Source organism: Fringilla coelebs (assembly GCF_963513975.1).
Source record: "Fringilla coelebs genome assembly, chromosome: Z".
NCBI classification, from domain to species: domain Eukaryota; kingdom Metazoa; phylum Chordata; class Aves; order Passeriformes; family Fringillidae; genus Fringilla; species Fringilla coelebs.
The window spans coordinates 28,828,609-28,843,496 of NC_140031.1; the positions used below are offsets into that span (position 1 = coordinate 28,828,609).

Here is a 14,888-nt window from a genome sequence, read left to right on the forward strand (position 1 = left end):
ACTTACCAGTATCAACTGGGAAAGTTTCACATCTGGAGTTGTATTGATGACAAAACCTAAAGAGGCAGGGAATAAAACACAGTACTATTTGTGAGGTCTTTTTATTATTGATTTTTACCTCAACTATTTATGAAGGTGAAAGGATGCACAGTCTGTTTGTTACGTGGTATCTCTGCCATCAGGGTATTGAAAAATATGCATACGCTAAATCACACATTAAACAGTGTCATTCAGGAACACTGATGTACTCTAGAAAAGGATATGCACAAGTGCGAAATGTGGTTTTTTGCCATGTTATACAATAATTACTTAATTATTGTATAACATAGCAAAATTATTATTGTGTGTGCATGACTGATGTTGTGCATGACTGATGTTGTCAGATAGAAAGAAGGCAATTATTAGTGGCCCATTCAGATTCTTAGAGGAAGTGTAAGTTTTCTGGATCACCCCACACTGTTTCCAATGTGGTTCTTGGTCTACCTTACCTTGTACTCACTTATTTTGAACTATTAATATTTTCACTCTATATTTTAATTTCATTTTATTCCATTAATTACTTTTTTGTTTTTGTAGCTGTATGTTTAAATGTGGAGATGCAGCTTGGAGTGCTTTAAAATTGATAGCCTGTCCTTAAAGTAGTAATCTGTTTAGAATTTTTGTTCAGAATTTTAAAAAAATTGGTTTTCACATGTCCTTTTAAAAATAATTTAAAAGATGTATGTAATGTCTCTGTGTGTGTGTGTATATATATATATATATATATATAACCTAAAAGCATAAGGTGACTTGAAAATTGCTAATTCAAGGGTTGAAAATTTAGAAATCATGGAAATATTGTTGGAAACAACCTCCAAGATCATCAAGTCCAACCTTTGACTGAGTAACACAAAGCCCACTGGGCACACCCCATCTCAATCTGCCATATCTGAACATTTCCAGGGATGGTGACAACATCCAGCTTTCCTGGGTATTTCCTCTTTCCTGTTCCAAAGCTTAACCACCCTTTCAGTAAAGAAGTGTCTCCTACTATTGAACCTAACCTCCTCTGGGACAGTTTGAGGACGTTATGTCTTGTCCTACTGCTTTTTACTTGGCAGAAGAGGCTACCACACTCTTATTTCAGGAAGTTGTAGAGAGCGTTTAGGTTACTTCTTAGCCTTCTTTTCCCAGCTCCCTCAGCCACTCCTCTCACGACTTGTACTCCAGGCCCTTCCCTAGATTTGTTGCACTTCTTTGGACATGCTTGAACACCTCAATATCCTTCTTGGATCACAAGTTTAAAGTCCAGTCTCACTAGTGCCAAGTACAGGGGGACCATCCCTGCCCTGCTCCTGCTGGCCACACTATTGCTGGTACAGGCCAGGATGCCATTGGCCTTCTTGGCCACCTGGTCAGGTCATGGGTAGGACCCAGCCCTGGGCCTTGTTGAACCTCACACCACTGGCCCATTGATCCAGCCTACCAAATCCCTCTGCAGAGCCTTCCTGCCCTCCTGCAGATCAACACTCCCACCCAGCTTGGTGTCATCTGCAAACTGACTGAGGGGATACTTGATCCCCTTGGCCAGATCATAAAGATATTAAAGAGAAGTGACCCTGATTCTTGGGGAGCAACATTTGTGACTGGCCACCAATTGGATTTAAATTCATTCATTCATTCATTCATTCATTCATTCATTCATTCATTCATTCATTCATTTTCATTTGATGTTAAAATGTATTCAGTGGACTGTCCATGACTAAAACACTGTAAGACTAACAGGAACCTTTTGGAAAAAGCTTGAATTGATTTGGAGCCAGTATTTCTGAAATTATGTGACTTACAAACCTAAGCTTTTTCTGCTGAATATGAAGAAATTACATTAATCAGTTATGAACAGTTGAGGAATTTTTAGATTTTCCTCTATTTTTTCTTCAGTGGATAGAATATTGCTTTTAGTCCTTAGTACTGTTTCAGTTCTTGATGCCGCCTTCAACATAAAATGGCTTTGAACCACTTATATTGTGTACAGCTGTATATAAGCCTATGGTGTCCTGCAAATATATAAAAGTTTAGAAATAGAGTACTTGCCTTCCTTAACATTGTTTTTTAAAGAAAAAGAATTTGTATATTTGTGTGGAATGAATGTTATGAAGAAGGAACTCTGCTGAATACAGTAGAAATGAGAGGCAGAGTACTTTATAACAGTCATAAATGTAGTAGTGCTGCAGGTAGAAGACCACCTTTCTGTGAAGGAAGGAAGCACCAGAATCCAGGCTTATTCTATTATTCCAAGATTTAATTTCTGACATTAAATTTATAATGAAATAATTAGATCTGTAATAATTTAAGGGGAGTAGGCAGTTCGACCATTTCAAATGGCTCTGTAATGATGTAATGCCAATGGACCAATAAAATGTTGCTTCTTGGGTAAAGGAGGAGGAAAAAAAATCTGCCCTGAAATCACCAGCAGGCTTTCTGCTTTCAGATTTTGATTTTGTTGCAAGTAAATTACTGCATCTGATGTTTTTCCTTGGCTCTGGTTCAGAGTAAATACCCTAGCTAAACTATGTTTTCTGGATGACATGATAGGATGTTATTCTGTATTTTAAATATAAAAGCAAATATGTGTGTGTATGCCTATATGTATACATATACATAGTAGAATTGCATGGATACTTTTTTTTTTCTCTAAAACACTGTATATCAGATACCTCTTGTAAAATTTTTCTCTCGTTTCCTGAAATATGGGTTCCTACTTCTCTAAAGAATTTGCTGCCAATAGTCCTCTGTGTATTTTCTAGCCTTCTGTATATTTGCCACATTATTCTCAATTCAAACATGATCTTTAAGTTAGTCTTCACTTCCTGACTGTTGATGGTACAGAATACCAAGCTCTCATATCCACTGGCACTGTATATTTTTTCTCAGGGGAATCCCAGAGATTGTATGCAAATTTATTATTTCTCTAGGATTCCTGCCTCTTCTTTCCTCCAGTCAACCCCACTGCATCCTTACCTTTCATTCATTTCCATTACCATTTGCTCTGTACCTGAGAGTAGACAATTGATACCATCTGTCTAGCTGTTAATTTCTGTAAAAGCATAGGGAGTTTTTCACTCCTGGGAATATGTGAGCAATTGATGCAGGTCAGTTTTGTCCTTTGAAATTGCAAGAACTGTCAGTGCTGCTCTTCAGCAGCCAGTTCCAGCTTCACAGCTATCCTGTGTGATAGATTAAGGACACCTTTCTTCATCTCTCTCTATCATTCAAGCCAGAGAGTTACCAGAGCAAAGGCAAGCTTTGTGCATAATTCCTTGATATTGAACCGTCATAAGCAGTAATTTAATAATTTAAAATAATTTTAAAAATTAATTTTGGGTCTATTTTAATAATCTATTTTGTGATAAAGCATGAGGTATGTAATAAATAAGTGTGGTCTTCCCTACTGTGTCACCTCTCCTTTACAAAATTTAGGATGTGTTTTGTTAATTTTTTAATTTTTTTTTTTAATGAGCAAAGCATAGTGGAAAAAATATAAAGGAATCTATTAAATACTAGTATGCAGCCATACCAAAATTAGATATTACGCTCTAGGAGCAAATGGTTCTAGTTGTTTGAAACATTTTTTATCCCTGTCCTCCCTGTTCCTCCTCCCTGAAGTAGTAAGAAGTAGTAAGAAGCCTAAATAAGCAGAATATCTACTATTTTCAGAGATCTGTAGAGGAGAACCTGACATTTTCTTTAATGTAGCATCTACAAAGGAACAGAAAATGAAGTAAAAAGCCAAAGTTTAAATTTTTATATATTTATTATTTATATATTTTTATATATTTATATATTTTATATATTTATATATATATTATATAAATTAAAAAACATCTGTGTAAACATTAACATATTGGTAGGCTTTTTTTTATTACTTAGCTAGTAGATGTAGAGATTGCAGTTAAATAGTTTGAATTCACTAGAGGTTTTGGGCCGAAATTAGTGTGTTTTCTGTCAGTCTTGCCACTATTAAATATTCAAGATATACTAATTTCTTCCAGAGTAAAACTCAGTATTTGTATCATATTAATAATAGTTTATAGCTTTAAAACTGTTTCACATTGGCAAATTACTGGGTTGTTACAGCATGCCAATGTTTTCATTTTTTTCTAGCTTTTTCAGTAGGCTATGTGTCATGTACTATCACTGCTGAAAACTTACATGACAGTAAAATTTTCATGAAACATTACTTCTTTTGAAATTTTTTCCTGAATGCCGTAGGCAAAGTATGAAATGAAGTAGACAAAATTAATAGAATATTTGGCTGCTTCTTTTTTCATAGGGGAAAAAGAGAATGGGATACACTCGGGTGAAATCACTTCTATTCTAGGGGTATAAACCCATGATAGTGTTGGACTTCAGCTGACTTTTCATGTGAAAGACCTCCTAGGCAACCTCAATGTTGCATGCCACAAAGATGCTATAACCTGTAGTTTCTCCATGTTATATCTGTGATTATACATTTTTTCTTTTTTTTTTTTTCCAAATATTTTTGAATGGAAAAATGAGTTTATCCTGGTCTCCTTTTGTCAGAGAGTCAGGCTTGCTTTCTTCATTTTATGATGTTCATATCCATCAGGCACTTTGAGTTCAGATAGCCACATGGAATGACAATTTGTAATTACCAAGCTAGGAAATAAATAAGTTGAATATGGCCATTTAAGTACAGGTTCTACAGTCAAATGGCTGAAGGGATATACCATACCATATCACAAATTATAAACCAATACTTTGCATAAACTACAGTATGCTAGCTGTTTTGTGGCACATAGTTCAGCTGGTTTTCTCTTCCAGTGGTCTCCAAGTTTAACATCAGGCATGAGATAGAGTGAAAACAGTAAATACAAATGCTAACTTAAGTACTTCTAATCACAGTGAAAATATTAGGAGCAAATAAAAGAGAGGCAAAGTTGCTGAGAAGTGATGGGATGCAGAGGCACTGCTTGAAATTTGTGTAAATGTAAAGGCAGAATTGTAGCTAATGACAAGTTGGAGGAAGTATGTAATATGTAGAATTCATGCTGTGAATGAGTATGGTGTCAGCTTCCATCCCAATGCTGTTAAACAGCATCAAACAGTTTACCCAGAGCAGACAAAACTTAGGCTTCCAGCTGAGTTTAGTTTTATTTAATTTATTTTTGCTTTGTTCCATTTGTCTTTAGTCTCCAAGAGAAACTTGGTGTGTGCTTCTGCTTTTAAAATTCCATTTTTCCTTGACTATTTATATGTGTGGGGCTTTGGTTCAGAGGAAACAAACTGGATTTCTTTGTGCATCAAAGTCAATGATAAAACTCAGTTTTACTTTGGGAAGGGAAAAGCTTTTCCCCAAGTACCTAGATAGTCTCTGTTTTCAAAAGAGTGTTAATTACTCAGCTGTAATTATAAATATGAATTATAACTGCATAAAAAAAATCTCTGGAGATCGAAAATTCAGACTGACCTCTCAAATATCAAATCAGTCTTTGAAGGAAAATACTCTCTTGTCTGTTTTTCTGTTTTAATAAAAGATGGGACTTAAAACTAAAATTAAATAAAAGCCCTTGTTTTAGGATATGGCCAAGGAAATCAAGCAAACAGGAATATTGAGCCTTCTGTCATTCAGCCTTGCCAGGCATGTGACTTATAATGAATATAGACCTTGTAAATGAGAGTGTTTAAATGTTTCATCAATTACAACAGAAATACTTAAATAGAATCATTAGCGTCTCTTCCTAGACCTATGTATTTTGAGATGTCAGCTCTAAAATAATGATTTCAATAGAATATGTATCAACTTCATAGTGAAATACCTTATCTCCTTTTGGTATTTTTTATGTTCGAAAATGCTTGGGTGTTGGGTGTTGGGTATAGTCTCTATAAAGACTTTGTCTTTACAGGCAGTTGCTGCAATGCTGTACTGAAACGTGCACATGCAATGCCTTTGTTTCTCTATCTTTAGAGTTTTCTATTATTTTTATAGTTGAAATACTATTTCTCCAACAAAATAGAAGTAGAAAATGAGTTTTGGAATAGCTGAAGTTGCCCTGAAGCTTTTGATGACCTCAGATTTGTATTTGACAAGTGAACCGAGTATAACCACAAGTGTACTCTGACTGAAGAACATTATTTTGAAAAGAAATCTAGTGTGATGATGACTGATCTACAAGCCTTTCAGAATCTGGCTGAAACCATAAAGGTTTTTTAGAAGGCTGTACACTTTAAAATTTGCACCTGAAGGCAAATAATAGTGAGCTTGAAAGCTGAAGATTATAGTATTGAAAGGTACATCAATTCTAAAAATATAGAGGTTTCTCCATGGTATGGCACTGAAGAATGGATTCAAAGCAAAAATTTGTATGAGCTTTTAAAAGAATGGGCACATATTCTCCTGTGTGTCATTCTGTTTTAATGATTAAAAAGGATTAAAGACATTTTAGGACAGTGCTCATCTAGTCTGTTCTAATTTGTAATGAAATTCATTTGTTAAACTACAGTGAGCTAGTAGAGCTATTGCAGCTGTGTTTGTGGAAAAGTAGAGAAGCACTTGCAATGATGTATACCAGTGTTGCTATGCATTTCTGGTAATACAAAGAAGTATTGATTACTTCTCAGTGTTTCCAAAAATATTGCTGGAAGGCCCATTGAGTAGAATCATTATGCCATAGATGCAATCACATACTAACTAGATCATTGCACACATTCACAGGCAATGGGACCAAAATAGACAGAAATCTTGAGCCAGATTTTAAGATATTTCCAAATTGCTTTATAACAGCTTATGAAATAGCTTTTAGTAATATACTTGACTTTAAAAAGTGTTAAAGTAGAAATAATGCAATAGTTGCTTACTGCAATATATAATTTATTAAAAATGTAGTGACTTATTGCTATCATGTACAAAATAGAATTTACTATATATGATTTAGTCACAGTGTTCATTGGATTTTTAATAAGGATATTAAAAGAATATAGTTTGCTGGCTGTATAGTACTTACTGTCAGAATAATGTGCAGATCCTATTGCAAACTGTCAAGTTTGTATCTTGCACTGGTATGGTACTATCAAGTCTTGTGAAAGATATGGCAAATGTTAGAAATGCATTACTATAAATAATGTGTGAAGACATGAGCAGAAAGAGACATAAACATGTCTGCTGTTAAAAATGTAGTTACTGTCAAGGATTAAATATGCCCAGTGTATGCAGAAATTAGAAATCTGGAGAAAGAAAAAACCGGCCTCAGGTTTGTATCTGTAAGAAAAGAATTTGCCGACACCAGAATCCAGGAAAATTTATCTCTGATTATAACATGCACAAGTTATGTGCATGGTTTTTGTTTGTAGAGTGATTGAATACATGTCATGGTTTAACTGTAAATTAAAACTGGAAAAATTTTTCCATAATTTTGTATCACATCTCTGTTCAGGCTAGGGCAATCCCAAATTTCAATACAGGCTGAATAGATGAATAGGTTGACAGCAGCCCTGCAGAGAATGACTTGGGAGTGCAGGGGATAAAGCTGGACCCAAGCTGTCAACGTGCACTTACAACCTGAAAAGCCAACAAGCGAAGTGCATCCTAGGTTGAATGAAATGCAGCATGCCTAGCAGGTCAAGACAGGGGCCTTTGTCCCTTTACTCTGCTTTTGTGAGAGTACTCCCAACTGGAATCATCCACTTTTGTGGGTTCCCAGCACAAGAAAAAATAATGGACCAGGTAAAATGGGTCCCAGACAAAAATGATCAAATGGCTGCAGCACCTCTGCTATGAAGATAGGATGAGGAGGCTGAAGCTTTTCAGCCTGGAGAAGAGAAAGCTCTGGTGAAAACTTACTGAGGCCTTCTAATACTTAAAAGGAGCTTCTAAGAAAGACGGGAAGATTTTTTTACCAGGACCTGTAGTGGCAGAGCTACCAGCAAGTGTTTTATACTAAAAGAAGTTAGATATAGATAGGATACAAGGGATACCTTTTTTCTTACACTAAAAGTTATACCACTTTATATAATGATATAATGCTGGAGCAGGCTGCCCTCAGAACTTGTGGGTGCCTCATCATTGGAAGTGTTCAAGATCAGGTTGTATGGGGCTTTGAGCAGGCTGGTTGAATGGCAATGGAGCTGCAACTAGATGATCTTTAAAGATTCCCTTCAACCCAAATTGTTTAAAGATGGACATGAAACAGTAGGGACTCCAAGGAGTAGGGACTTCCAAGGAATAAAACAGTAATGAGGTGATCACCCACTGATGTGTGAGGAATGGTTAGGTTTTTTAAAATGTGTAGTCAGTAGCACAGCAAAATTTATTCAAAACTGCTTTAGACTTGCATATAATAAAAAAGTAAATTTCTAAAAGATTGTATAATGCAACTTTATGGTGTCATAAACCCAACTGGCAATAATTGCAGTGATGCTTCAGTTAAAATCCTCTTACCCCAGATACAAAGGTGATGCAAGATTATGGAAAAATATTTTCTGTTATAAATACACATTTAAAAAGGGTGTGATATTCCCTTTCCTCCAGTCAGTTGGCACTTTCCCTGATTGCCATGACTTTTCAGATATGATGGAGTGTGGCTTGGCAACATCAGCCAATTTCATTAGGATGCTGGGTTGCTTCTCAGTAGCTCCTATGGACTTCTTCAGGTCCCCCTGGTGGTCTTGAACCTGATCTGCTGGTTCACTGGGAATTACTTCACTTCTCCAGTTCCTGTCTTGAGGTTCAGAGATTTCAGAGATGTGGGAAGAGTGATTACTAATGAACACTGAGGCAAACAAAATTACTGAGTACCTCACATTTTTTTTTAATCTTCCGTTTCTGAGAAACATGTCTATAAGAAGCCATCTTTACTATTCGTTGAATCCCTTGCCAAATTCAGCTCCAGCTATACCATAGCTTTCCTAATTTCTTAATTGTCCCTCCACGACCAGACAGCACTTCTCTTTTCTTCCCAGGATACCTGTCCCTGATTCCATGTCCAGTGCTTTTCCTTCTTGTATTTCACTTTGTCCAGGAAGTCTTTACTGGGCCATGCTGGTCACCTGCCTTCCCTGCCTGAATGCTCACTGGTGGGAATGGAGAGATCTTAGGCTCTAAGAAACATGTCCTTAAAAGATCTGACAGTTCTATTCTGCTCCTTTTTCCCTGAGTGTAATTTTCCAGAGGGTCCCATCCACTAGTTCCTAAAATAACTAAAAGTTCAGGCTTCTAAAATTCAGAGTAGTGACTTTAACCTTTCTTTGGCCCATAATGCTTGAGATCATGAATTCCACCAGGGCACGACCACTTCAGCCCAGGCTGCCACTGATCCTGACCTCTCCAGGCAGTTTAATCTGTGTCAGTAAGCAACAGGTGCAGTAGCACTTCTCTGTCACCTGGGGTAAGAAATTATCCTTGATGCTGTCCAGGAGTCTCCTGGACTGCTTACATCTTGTCGAGCTGCTTTTCCAGCAGCTGCCAGAGACTGTCCTGACAAGTCCCTGCAGCTGGATCAGAACCTGCCAGAGTGATGCTTCCTGCAGGTGAAGTAAGAATGTTTAGTCAACAGGGTCCCCTCAACTGAGTGGTGGGTGATAAACACAAACCATGAGATTTTATTTATTGGCTTGGCTTCTGATTTTCAGCCACAGGCTCTTGACTTGTTCATGGCTGGTTTTCAAAGATGGGTTTGTGCAATCAAATCCATGGAGAGGGCAAATTGCCTGCCCTTCCCTTTCCTTGCCTGTCCCTTCTGTACCGTTTGCAGCAGTCAATTGGAGTGCTTCAATCATGTGATTTGTCTCACCAAGTTTCAGTGTTTGTGATTAATCATAGCTTTCCATTGGCACAGTCACTTCAAACTCCTTCTGCTTTTTACTTATGCTGTATGCCATTTCATAGATCTGATGTATTTTAAGGATGGAATGCTGAGTAATTGATAAATTAATTACTTGGACATAATTGGAAAGAGTTCAAAACTCCGTTCAGTGAGAATTTTTAGCTTTCAGTAGTTAAATTTGGATTTTTAGTACTTTAATTTTTTCCTGTTGTTTCCCTTACTTAAAGTTCTCTGCCACAAGGCATTTGTGTGGTGATCCTTGGAACATTACCATGAGACCTGTTCCCTGAAGGGAAAAAGGTCCAGTTCAGGTTATAAGCTTGAGAATTTGTCTTCATAAACAGATACTGGATTTTCTTTAGGAAGCTGACTGCTGTTTGAAGTAATATTTGTAAGGAGCTGCTGAAGAAAGTAGTAAGTTGATTTGCACAGCAAATTCTGGGGATTTAAAGTAACTCAAGTTAATGTTCATTTTAAAGAGAAAAAAAATTACAGCTGAGCTGATGCCTGGGGTTACTTTTTTTTCCCATTAGCTGAAGTAGCTCTCCATGAGCTTTCTGTATATGCAATTTCCAAGAAAAAGGATAAGGTATCAGTTTTAGATAAAGTTTTATTGGTGGAAAAATGGCACACTCTTTTAGAGACTAGTGATTTGTCCTGCCTTTTTTACTGTGAAGCTTTTTAAACATTTAATTTATTTCATGCTGCTGTTTTGTTTGGGAACCCTCTGTTATCAGGAGAAGGTATGGTCTCTTAGACAGCTGCCATAGTTTGTACTAGAGTTGAGTTTCTTAAATGCCCTGAATGACAGACAACACCATTTTGTTTCTGGAGAAGTGGCTTATTTTCCCTGTACACGTAGTGATGTGAGATCATTTGCTAGGCACATCCAGTACGTTTAACCGTGTGGTCTTCAGGAATGGCTGTGTGTTGTTTTCATTACCAGCAAGCATTACATCTGTCTTGTCAGCTCTGAACTTAAGCAGCTTACTTATTCCTTATTCCGTGCACCTTATCACAGCAGGGCACTTGGCAAGCTGAGAGACTACACTGTCCAAGTCTGACAAAAATAAATCTTAAAGCAATGTCAACATCATAAGGATGGCACTGCAGCCTACATCATCTTCTAATTTGTCCAGTAGCCTATATTTTACAGAGTGACACTATGACAGAATATTCTCTTGGTGGAGAGTCAGTCTTTTTCAGCAGAGAAGGAAGAGACTCTGTCAGAAGGTTTCGTAACAAAATCATGCATAGATTGTCATGGAGCTCATGAAATGAGCAATGAATATGTTAACTTCATAGTTCAGAAAATTTAATTTTGTGAAACTGGGCAGATACAAGGGCATATGAACACAAGTGGAGGCTGCAGAGAATATCCTGTATCTGAAAAAGTATATATTCCTCTGCTTTTTTCACATCAGAGCAGTAATAAGAAACATGTTCTTGAGCAAGTTAATATCAGCTTGACTTTAATAAAGAAGCCATTGCAAATACAAACTTTTTTTTAAAGAACTTCTTATCCTGAGGAAGAGATAATTTATAGGAACCTTAATCTTTAGTCTGGTGTCTCATGTTTGTCGTCCCCTTAATAGGAAGGTAGCCATCGATCATCTTTTGATGGTAATTGGCTCTGTAGAAGTGATGGCTGGAGAAAGAGAGCAGAACATGCAGCAGAAAAATTCATGTTACCTGATACTGTATGATATTCAGCTAGCCATCTGGTCTATAGCTTTTTGGTTTTCTTCTACAGTATTAAAAATAAATTCCTTGATGATAGAGGAATTGCAGTCTTGTAGTAGGGCAGCACTTACATGATTTTGGAGAAATTCCAGATCTCTGACTAAGAAGGCTTGACTTATATCACAGATGTCTTTTTGGTTGTGAGCCTTTTGCTTTTTGACCATCATGAAAGAGTATTTCTGTCCTTGTGAGAGGTGTTTGCTTCTTATAACTGATGCCGGCTGGCTGGGAAATTTTGCTGCCGTTACACAGTTTGCAGTGTAGACTCAGCATATTCAGAGCTGCTTGTAATGCCTGGGCACTTTCCAGTTCCTCATAGTTTCAAGATACCCCATCTATCTGAAAAATACTGTGGTCACTATGAAAGTTGCCTTTGAGATAACTGTCATGATTCTTTTTCCCTTAGGAGTTTTCTATTTGCAGTAATCCCACCTAGTTCTTTAACTAGTCATGGTAAAAATTATCTCATTATAGCTAGTTGAAATTGGATAACTTTTAAATAAAAATTGAGAACTTGCAGCTCTCTCCTGGATGTGATTTGTTAGGTAAGTGGAAAATGTAGGAGATGAAGGTTTGCTGAATACATCTGCCATTCCTTCCAGAATCACAGAATTATATAGATTAAAATAGACCTCTGAGATAATCGAGTCCAACCCTTAACCAAACACCACCTTGTCAACCAGACCATGGCACTGAGGGCCACATCCAGTCTTTCCTTAAACACTCCAGGGATTGTAACTCCACCACTTCCCTAGGTTGCATGTTCCAGTGTTTAACAACCATTCAACCATTACCATGAAAGAATTTATCTTGTTCAACCTGAACCTCCCCTGGAGCAGCTTGAGGCTGTGTCATCTTGTGGTGTTGCTAGTTACATGGGAGAAAAGGCTGACCCTCACTTGACTACGACCTTCTGTCAAGCAGTTGTAGAGAGTAATAAGGTCTCCTCTCCTTTTCTCCAATCTCAGCTCCCTCAGCCACTCTTCGTAGGACTTTTCAGATACTTCATCAGCTTTGTTCTGGACTTGCTCTAGCTTCTCAATGTCTTTAATGAAGTGATGTCTTTCCTAATACAGTTTAGTTTTTGGGGGGCTGTGTTTCAGTCTGTTTGGGTGATTTCCTTGTTTATATAGCTGAGTAATTGTGCCTAGCATACAGGCAGGTGTCAGAGGAGTATTTGCTGATGAAACATTTGTATAATTCAGAACTTAATGCTGTCCTAGACAGCTTTTTGTAAATTGCAAACATTTGTTCCAGTATTTCCAGATATGTGTGACTCAGCCCTTTTTTGTCATGATTTTCAAAATAAGTGGAACAAAATGACAGCATAGAGATTACAAGAGCAGGTAAGCAACATAGACATAAGGGAGATATACTAAATGTTTATCCTTGCTATCAGATTACTTAAAAAGAGGAAAATTAAGATCAAAATCCTTGTTAGTCTGAGCAAGATGAAATGGTTAGTGAACAGTCAGTGGGATGGGATTATGGATGAGACTTGGTAGATTTTCAGTATATCTGATGTGTATGAAAGGAGAGTTGATTTTGCAAACTGATTTTCTTCTTGTTTTAGTTCAAAAGGCAGGGACTGACCTATCAGTCAATGTAGAACCTTGAACTGTAGAGCACTTTGTAAGGAAAGCAGCCAATGGTTAAATATTTTTTACCTTAGTGAATATCGTTTGAGAGAAAAGAGAAAACTTCAAAGTGCAAATGAATATTGCATCTAAGCTAAAGGAAGAAGATACATAACATAAATATACTGAGAAGAATGAGTAGAGTCCATATACTTCATTTGGGGATAACAGATCCATAATTTTTGAATGGTTTAGTTTCTAAATTTTTGTTTTCTTCAAAATCTGAGCATAAAATAGCTGTACTATAAATGTTTTTGTAATTATCATAATAAGGTTTTCAAGTATTGCTTAGTTTTATTAATATAACTAAATATGTGTTAATGAATATCATCTTCGTATGTACAGTAAGTTGGATTTTCCACTGTCAGTATGAGAATAGTAGTAGAATTGGTAAAATAGGGATTTCATAGGTGATCTTCTTGGTTTGCTTATTTATCTAGCTGTTCAAAATTAGGACTTTCAGGGCACTGTGTACTGATCACACCGTAAAATCCTTCTTTGTTTTTTATTTCAAGAACACTTTTCTTTATTTAATGCATGTGATCACCCAGTTAACTTAATCTAGGTATAGAAAACACAGTTTTCTATAGATCCTAGAGATTTTATTATTCATCATACAGATGCCTACATGTTGATATAGGTCAACTGAAAAAACATTAAAGAAACCACCCACTACTTTTGCTCTGCATTTTGTCACTTTGCTATTGAATAACGGTAACCCTCTATGGTATATTACATATCCATGCTTTGAGGGTTTCATGGGCTGGTAAATATTTGTGTAAATATGGTAACCATTACATTCCAGGTGGCTCAAAGGTATTGCAAGGACCCTTTCCTTTTATATTAATACTTGGCTAAATTTTAGTATTGCCTTTTGTTTTGATGTAGATCTTTGATGTAGATCTCCATCAATCAAGAGCCTCTCAAGTAGTCCTGAAATGATGTAATAGATACCCACATACTACTTTATCTTTCCTCTGAGGGAAAAAAATTCTATGTTGTAGTAATCCTTGCCCTTCCCCTTCTCAACTTGTTTTTACCAATTCAGTCTGGGCAGCAAGTTTTGATAGTACTTGCTGTTCCTTGAGAGTGGAAAGTGGTTAAGATAGTAGGTGACCCAAACTCTTGAGTGATTAAGCTGGTCCTATAAAAAACTGTCTTCTGTGCTAACAGGTTTATTGTGAAAATTTTCGCTATGTACAGGCTTATGGATCTAAGCTTAGGTGACAGTACTAAGTACTTCCTTGGTCAAGGAAGTACCTGGGGTTGAAAAAGCTTAAACTTGTGCAGTTATCCTTTACGAATGTGTTTAAGGAGTAAGGAATGACCATACTGTTAGACATGTTTGAGAGCTTACCAACATCTCAACTGATTCTTTTTGATTTATGTTTTTATTGAAAATGGAAGCATTTCTTAAGAGCCTGGGATTTTCTTTAGAGCTATGTGTTATGAAAAAGCATAGTGCCTTGTGGAAATACAGGATTAATTTTAAAGGAAGGAGAAATATTTAGTTTAAATTAAAACGTCACTTCTTTTTCAGGCTTTTAAAAAGATTTAGTTTAGTTTAATTTTGATTTATTTTATTTTCTGTGAGTAGAGGGTTCATGTCCTTCATTTTGAAATTATCAAAATGACAGTTGTCAGTAGGTGTCACGTCTGACAATTTTTTTCTTATGTTTCTATGTTA

General features: G+C 36.5%; 1 protein-coding gene across 1 annotated transcript in view; it reads left to right on the forward strand.

Annotated features, from left to right (window-relative positions):
• Positions 1-14,888, forward strand: part of KDM4C (lysine demethylase 4C) — a 245,333-nt gene that overhangs the window by 167,857 nt on the left and 62,588 nt on the right. The window lies entirely within an intron of this gene.